The following is an 8159-nucleotide window of genomic DNA, read 5'->3' as shown; positions in this document are numbered from 1 at the left end:
CAGACCCTGTGAGCTTCTGAAGCTCTTGTGAGTGCTGCCACAGACCCTGTGAGCTTCTGCAGCTCTGGTGAGTGCTGCCACAGACCCTGTGAGCTCCAATGTGCATCGGTTCTGCTGTATCTGGAAGACACTAATAACGATAACTTTTAAAGTTCATCATATATGTAAAAATAAAGCTCAACAATAGCTCAGAGGCCGGGGAACAGAGAAAGGGGGGCACTAATGTGAGGCTTTTGCATTGCAAATGAGGCGCCATAATAATATGCAAAGTAACACTGTGATACATAAATTAAATATGTTGAAAAATGCACAATACCTGACTCAGCTGCTGAGATGAAATGCCACGAACAAAGCAAAATGGGGAGGAAAGGGTTCACTTAGGTTACACTTCCATATTGCCATTCATGATTGAGGGAAGTCAGGGCAAGAACTCAAGCAGGGCAGGAACCTGGAGGCAGGTGCTGATGTAGAAGCCGTGGAGGGATGCTGTTTACTGGCTTGCTCACCATGGCTTGCTCAGCCTGCTTTCTTATAGAAACCAGGACGACCAATCCAGGGATGGCACCACCCACAATGGGCTGGGCCCTACCCCATCAATCACCAATTTAGAAAACTGCCCTCCAGCCAGATATTATGGAAGTATTTTCTCAATTGGGGTTTTCTTCTTTCAGATGACTTTAGCTGTGTCGAGCTGACATAAAAGTAGTCAACAGAGCACCTATTTTTTTTTTCAGACAACAGGTAGAGCCAGAAGCCTACAATGCTGCATGCACCTGCTAACAAAAGTGAAAAGAAACGAATATGTTCCACTATCTCTCTGTGTTTCTGTGTCACTAGAGTAGGATAGAGCCCAAGCGGGTACCTTCCACCAGTAGCAAGTATTCCCAGTGCAGCCAAGGACATGAAAACATGTGGACCAGCAGCCTGTAGTCCTGGCTATTCTGGAGGTTAAGCCGACTCAAAGTCAGAGACTTAACTATGAGAAACAGAGGGAAGGGGGCAGGGAGAACCAAGGAACAAATGCGACGGGTGGAAACCAGAAGCCAACCTGGCAGATTTGAATAAGCACGTCAGTGATGGCAAATTAATTATAGGTATACCAATCACTCTGTTATATGCTAATGTTCAAGAAACCATTTTTGCTTGCCTTTAATTTTTATTTTAATGCCACATGAGATATTTATTTTGTTTCTTTTTAAAATTTTATATATGGTAATTACTATTGTTGTTTGTGTAATATATAGTGATTACTATTATTGTTTGTGTATGAGTGTACATGTGCACAAATGCATGTCCATAGGCACTCATGCCAGGGCACACATTTGGAAGTCACAGGACAAGTCAGTGCAGCTGATTCTCTCCTTCCACCTTTACAAAGTGTGCTGGTTACCCTTAACTCTCAAGCCAGCAATCCTATAATCACATGGGGAGAGAGTCTTTTGTTTTTAATTGAAATGTTTTTCATACATTATACTTTGATTCTGTCCTTTCCCTTCCTTCAACTCTTTCCACATCCTCCTCATCTACCTACCGACCCCAAGAAAACAAGAAAAACAAATCATCAAAACAAACAAACTTGTAAAAAGGAAATAAAATGATACAAACGTTTCTAAAACAAGACAAGGAAGAAGGAAGGGGGAGGAGAAGAAGAGAAAGAGGGACAGAGGGAGGAAAAGAGGGAGGAAGGAGGAAGTGTTGGTATACATAAGAGTTCCACAATAGTCTGGAATGGAGTGTAACAAAAGTTTATTTATCTGGGGATAAACTCACAGAAAGAGTAGCGACCCACAGTCCTCTGTGTGCACTGGGAATTGGAACTGAATCCAGCAGCCAAGAGCCCGGTACACACTTTTCATCTGTATGCCCAAAGAGGGCTAGTATCTGAAAGGCTATTGGCTGAAGGAGTTCCCACAGCAAGCAAGCAAGGGAGGGAAGAAGTGCACATACAAGAAAATGGAATCTCTGTTTTGTGTTGGCCAACTTCTCTTGGGCACGGGTCCTGCCCTGGAGTAGGGTTTATATACACAGTGACATTTCATTAGAGAAACGGATTTTCCCTCTCCCAGCAGATATTAACAGTGAATAGTTTCTTGGTTGGGGTGTGACTTTGTGTCCACTACCCCTTCTCGGTGCTGGGAGTTTCTCTGTTCTGAATCTGTCTAGATTCTCTTCCCACCCCATCTTCTGTGTAGATCCCTGTGCCTTCAGGGAGGCATGTGCTACAGACATCCCATTCAGGGCTGAGAACTCCAAAGTCTCTTACTCACTGCATGTTGCCCTCTGCGGGGTTCAGTGTTAATCACCATCACAAGAAGAAGTTTCTCTATGAGGGTGAGCAATGCACTGGTCTACTGGTGTAGCAATATATTATTAAGAGTCATTTTATTACTTCAGCAAAATAATAGTAGTAGGTCTGGGAAGAGAGTCTTAAGGAGGACCTGTCTAGATCGGGTGGGCCTATGAATATGTCTGTAGCAGATTGTCTTGATTATTAATTGAGGTGGGAAGATCTACTCTCAATGTGGGTGGCACCAATTTATGGGCTGGACAAGTGTATTCATTTCTCTCAGCTCTTGACTTGGAATGTGGTGTGATTGGTTGCTTGACTTCCTGCCTTGACTTCCCTGAAAGTGATGCCCTGTAAGCTGGAAATTCTAAGTCAAACACTTCTTCCTCTAAGTTCCTTTTGGTCGAGATGTTTTATCCCAACAGAAGTGAAACTAGAGCACGTAGCATCATGGGTTCTAACTCAGGTCACCAGGCTTGTGTTAAAAAGCACCTTTACCTGCTCAGCCATCTCAGCACCCCTGTTTCTTTTGAGCACTTGCACCTGAAAACCATTGTGCTCGTCCATGCAGAGCAGAGGTCAGCACCAAGTGTCTTTGTCAATCACTTTCCCCGCCTCATTTTCTAAGACAGGGTCTCTCTCTGAACATGGGGTTTGCTGATTCATCTAGACTCCGTGGCCAGTAAGAGCCAGGGATCCTCCTGCCTCTGCTTCCCAGTTCCGGCTTCACAGGTACCTGGCTTTTGTGTGTGGATGCTGGGGCACTAACTCAGGCCTCCCTGCTTGCATAGCCAGCATTTTACCCAGGGAACCGCCTCCCTCTCCCCTCTTTTCTTTATTTCTATTGGCACTGTCTTATTACAGGTTAAGAGGAATTTGTCTCACCTTTTGCCTTTTCTGCTGACCACCTTAAGCTTTCTAAATTTGGGGCATTTAAGGGAACTGAGGGACAATCACTAGAAGGAAGAGGAGGTTGCCTTGATGAAACTCTTGCCCTAAGGCAGACGATTAACTTAGGTACAATTCCCTTTTACTTGTAACAAATCATGTTTAAGAAATTATGTAATCAAATGTTGGAATCCCCTTCTTAAGTAAACCTGTCTGGACCAACTACATGTACCAAACAATACCCTGTCCGTGGTAATCAAAGGGGAGGGTAGAGGATCCGCCCATCTCCACTAGCATCCCTGCTTCTCAGAAGTTCCTGGAAGCTGATGTGCTTGAACTAGGAACTCTCAGGAGTAGTGAAAGGAGTAAACTCCTTAGAGTCATCCTTGGTTTCCTATTTACAAACAAGAACTTCCAGCAAGAAGATCCTGTTGGTTGAAGAAGCAGGTGATGGTACACAAGAAACTGCTGTTCTGACCCTGCTAGATGAAGTTCAAAGTCTCCCACAGGCTGCTGGTCAGGTTGTTCTTTCAGATGACCTTGCTGCTGCTGCTGCTGCTGGTGACCACCATGAAGATGATGGCAGACACATTACTGGAATGCTGGATCCATCTGCTGTCCTCACCACACTGGCTGCCCCTGTGGAACATGTGGCATTTACTTTTTCTCTCTCTAGAATATGGTCTCAAAGAATATGGTATCTCAGAAGTGTGGGCCAAGAGAGATAGCTTCATGATCAAAAGTATCCAAAGAGATGGCTCCAAGATCCAGCTCTCCTGGAGGACTGGAGTTTGGCTCTTAGCATCCTCTTTGGGATCACAGCCACCTGTAACTAAGGTGTAGTTAGTTGGAGGTGCCAAAAAATCTGATGCCCTCTTCCGGCCTCCACCCACACATGTGTTGCACACACTCACACAGACATACACATAAATAAAAATGAAAAGTAAGCATTTTTTTAATATCCCTGGCTTGTGAAGTTTCAGAGGGAAGCAAATATGCTACCAGGCCATTCGAGTTAAGGATCTGTGGTTCGGGTTAGCTGGGGCTGAAGAATCGACTGTGATTAGCAAGAGACCAGAACCACCACTAAGGTGATACCTCTTGTTTTGCTGAGACAACTGATGGCGAAAGTCACAAAATAATCCCACACTAGTTCAGAATTATGAATAATAAAGGGTTATTTATTTAGGGGAGACTTACAGATCACTGTCCTAGATCACAGTCCTCTGCATGAATGGGGAACAGAAAGAGTCTAGCAGCCGGAAGCGAGAGCAAGAAGCAAGAGAACAAGCACATGCTTTACAGCTGCATTTATAGCATAAGAGACCATGCCCATGTGGACTTGTATCTTAGAGGCTATTGGATGACAGAGCAGAAAGAGTTCCCACAGCAGACAACCGATGGTGGTTAGCTGGAGCTGAAGAATCAGCTATGATTAAAAAGAGACTAGCAGCCGGGTGGTAGTGGCGCACACCTTTAATCCCAGCACTTGGGAGGCAGAGGCAGGTGGATCTCTGTGAGTTCGAGGCCAGCCTGGTCTACAAGAGCTAGTTTCAGGACAGGCTCTAAAACTACAGTGAAACCCTGTCTTGAAAAACCAAAAAAAAAAAAATTAAATAAAATAAAGAGACTAGCATCATTGAAGTGAAGTCTTCTGGAAGTGTGTCCTCAGGGCCAGCATGCAGAAGCTGTCTTCCAAGAGTGGGAAAAGTTGCACCTTCTGTTGGCAGCCGAACTCGGTGGTCTAGGAGTCACGCAGGTGGTGCTGGTCTTGAAAGCGTGAAGGGATCTTGGAGAGCAGCTGAGGTCTGGCATTGTGTGGCAGGGCTGGAGTCCCTGAAGAGAAGCCAGGAGAGGCCATTGGTGAAAGTGTAGCCAGGTTGCAGTAGGGACCCCAGCATTTAGATATGCCAGGACCAGCGATGCCCACCAAGCACAGAAGCGGGTATGGAGAGGAGCCGGCCTGAGCCTAGGAGACAAAATGTGTGCTGAGGGCAGAGAGAGGGAAGTGACCCAAGCCCTTGGAGGAACCCAGAAGATTGGGATGGGTCCCAGAATTTACAGTGTTAGAGTTCAGTTCTGCTTTTTGTACAGATTGTAACTGTGCCCTGGTTCTTCCCCCTTAAAGTAAGAACGTACAGGCGAATGTTAAAGGATTGTCCTCGATAGTCTTCCTCCGCTGTGGACCCTGAGTACAACAATCCCAACCACCCAGGAAGACGTGCCCGCTGGAGCAATAGGGACGAGCCTGTGGTGGGGAGTGCTAACTGCTCTCTGATTGAAACACTTTTTACAAGAGAGAATTTGCGTCTGGTATCAAAAACCTGGTTCAGAAGCCTGTGGCTGGGGGAGTGACAGGCCCTGGTGCACGAGCATCCCTAGCAAACTGGTTTATACCCATAAATCTGCTGTCGGCTTTTCTTTTGCAATGATCAGTAGTAACCACGGTGATTCATAACCAGTCAAAGTGCCGAGAATAAATGACATTTGGATATTAATTAAGTCAGAGATGGGACATACATATCGCCTCCTCCGAGGCTTAAGAAACATTACAGAGGAAGGGAAAGACAGGATGAAAGGAGCAAAGGAAACACACATGTGGTCGTTAGAGGGTTGTGTCTTAGTTAGCTTCTGTTGCTGTGAAAAGACGCCATGACCATGGCAACGCCTCTAAGGAAAACATTTGAGGGGACTCGCTCACAGTTTCAGAGGTCCAGCCCATTATCATGGTGGGGAGCATGGCGGCATGCTGGCAGACGCGGTGCTGGAACTGAGAGTCCCGCATCTTGCAGGCAGCAGGAAGTCTACTGACTGTCACACTGAGAAAAGCTTGAGCAAAAAGAGACCTCAAATCCCACCGGCACAGTGACGCACTTCCTCCAACAAGGCCGCACCCCCTAACTGTGCCCTTCCCTTTGGGGGCCATTTTCTTTCAAACTACCTCAGGGCCCTTCACAGTAACTGTGTGCACCTTCCTGAAGAAAAGCTTAGAGCTGGGTGTGGAGGGGCACACTTTTAATCCAAGCACTGGGAAGGCAGAGGCTAGCAGATCTGAGTCTGAGGCCAGCCTGGTCTACAGAACAAGTTTTAGGACAGCCAAGTTTAGGGAGTTTGAGACAAAAAAAAAAAAAAAAAAAAACTGGTGAAGATGTAATTGAATGAGGGAGCCATGTTCCAACCCCAGCAAGCAGCAGAACTTGGAGCTTCAGCCGCATGGTTCTGGGTTTAGAGTTAAGGATAGAAGAAAGGGGTTATGGAATAAAGCCACTGAGGCCAGGCGTGTGTCAGGGTGTCCCTGAACGGAGGCCTAGTGGAGAGGCCTTTGCATGAGGCTGTGAAGGTAAAGCCTGCTTTGTCTTTGAGAATCCAAGATGTTAGAGATGCCAGAACTGTGGGTACCTGCCAACGAGAGCTGCTAACAGGGAGTGAAATCAGCTCAAGAGAAAGAAGTGTGCTGCAGTCAACAAAGCTGAATGGAGGTGGAGATGTGGAGAGCATTATGACATCGGACATGGAGATGCAGAGTTTGGAGTTTGTACAGCTGGTTTTCAGTCTTGCTTTGGTCCAGTATTTCCTCACTATACTCCCTCCCTGTGTTTTGGAATGGTAATGAATAAGGTTTATCCTGTGCCATTGTATGTTGGAAGTGTGTGATTTTTGCTTTTGATTTTTATGGAGGGATTACCTTTAAGAGATTGCCATGTGTCCCAGAAGAGACTTTGGACTTTAAACTTTGAGACAAGTTTGAGACTATCGGGATTTTTGAAGTTGGACTGAATGAATTTTTTGGCATTATGATATGGCTGTAAGCCTTTGGAGGCCAAGGCATAGAATGTGGTGGTTTGAAAGAAAATGGCCCCCAAAGGGAGGGGCACTATTAGGAGGTGTGAACTTGTGGGAGGAAGTGTGTCACTGTTGGGGAGGACTTTGAGGTCCTTTTTGCTCAAGCCTCTATCAGTGTGACTATCAATTGACTTTGGCTGCCTCCACGATGTAGCTCTCTTAGCTCCAGCACCACATCTGCCTGCACACCACCAGGCTCCCCACCATGCTAATAATGAACTGAACCTCTAAAACTGTAAGCAAGCCCTCTCAACTAAATCTTTTCCTTATAAGAGTTGCTGTGGTCATGGTGTCTTCTCACAGCAATAGAAACCCTAACTAAGACGGGCCCCAAGAAACACTCCGGAGAAACTCCGACCACATCGATGCAGAGCCGAGTCACCTCGGATAGGAAAAGAAGAGACTCAGGGTTGACAAGTGTGGGGTAGCGTAAAGGAACTGGCCCCTGTCTGAATCATCTGTACTCACATTCAGAACACGGCCCTGGACTTCTGCTACGAGATGAGATCTGTGTATGCTCACTTCCCCATCAATGCCATCATTCAGGAGAATGGGTCTTCATTGAAATCCGAAATTTCCTGGGTGAAAAATACATCTGTGTGTTTTGAATGAGGACAGGCATTGCTTGTCCAGCCCAGAAGGATAAATCAGTCATCGAAGGGAATGTTAATGAACTTGTTTCAAATTCAGTGGTTCTGATTCAGCAAGCCACAGCAGTTAAAAACAAGGATACTGAAAAAGCTTTAGATAGCATCTATGTGTCTGAAAAGGGAGCAGTAAAGCAGGCTGATGAGTAAGCCCTAAGTTTTCAGGCTCCAGAAACAAGATCCTGAATTATAGGTATAATTTGGGTGCCATTTGAAACAATAAAAGACTTGTATTGGTTAAACAGACTGGAAATCAGTCTTAGGTGTTAAGTGACTTTGAGGAATATTTTTTTTTAATTTTTTTTTGTTAAAAAAAAAAATTCTGCCTCCTCCCCGCCTCCCATTTCCCTCCCCCTCCTCCCACTCAGGAAGGTGAGCATCCAAACAGGCTAGGCTCCCACAAAGCTAGTTCATGCAGTAGGATCGAAACCTAGTGCCATTGTCCTTGGCTTCTCATCAGCCTTCATTGTTCACCATGTTCAGAGAGTCCGGTT

At 45.7% G+C, this 8159-nt stretch overlaps 1 pseudogene; it reads left to right on the top strand.

The window, feature by feature from the left end:
• The first annotated feature begins 3661 nt into the window (after positions 1-3661).
• On the top strand, positions 3662-7815 carry LOC101989921 (annotated as a pseudogene).
• The last annotated feature ends 344 nt before the right edge of the window (positions 7816-8159 follow it).

This window comes from Microtus ochrogaster, chromosome 5 (genome assembly GCF_000317375.1).
Source record: "Microtus ochrogaster isolate Prairie Vole_2 chromosome 5, MicOch1.0, whole genome shotgun sequence".
NCBI classification, from domain to species: Eukaryota; Metazoa; Chordata; class Mammalia; order Rodentia; family Cricetidae; genus Microtus; species Microtus ochrogaster.
This window is presented reverse-complemented; position numbering and strand designations above follow the sequence as displayed.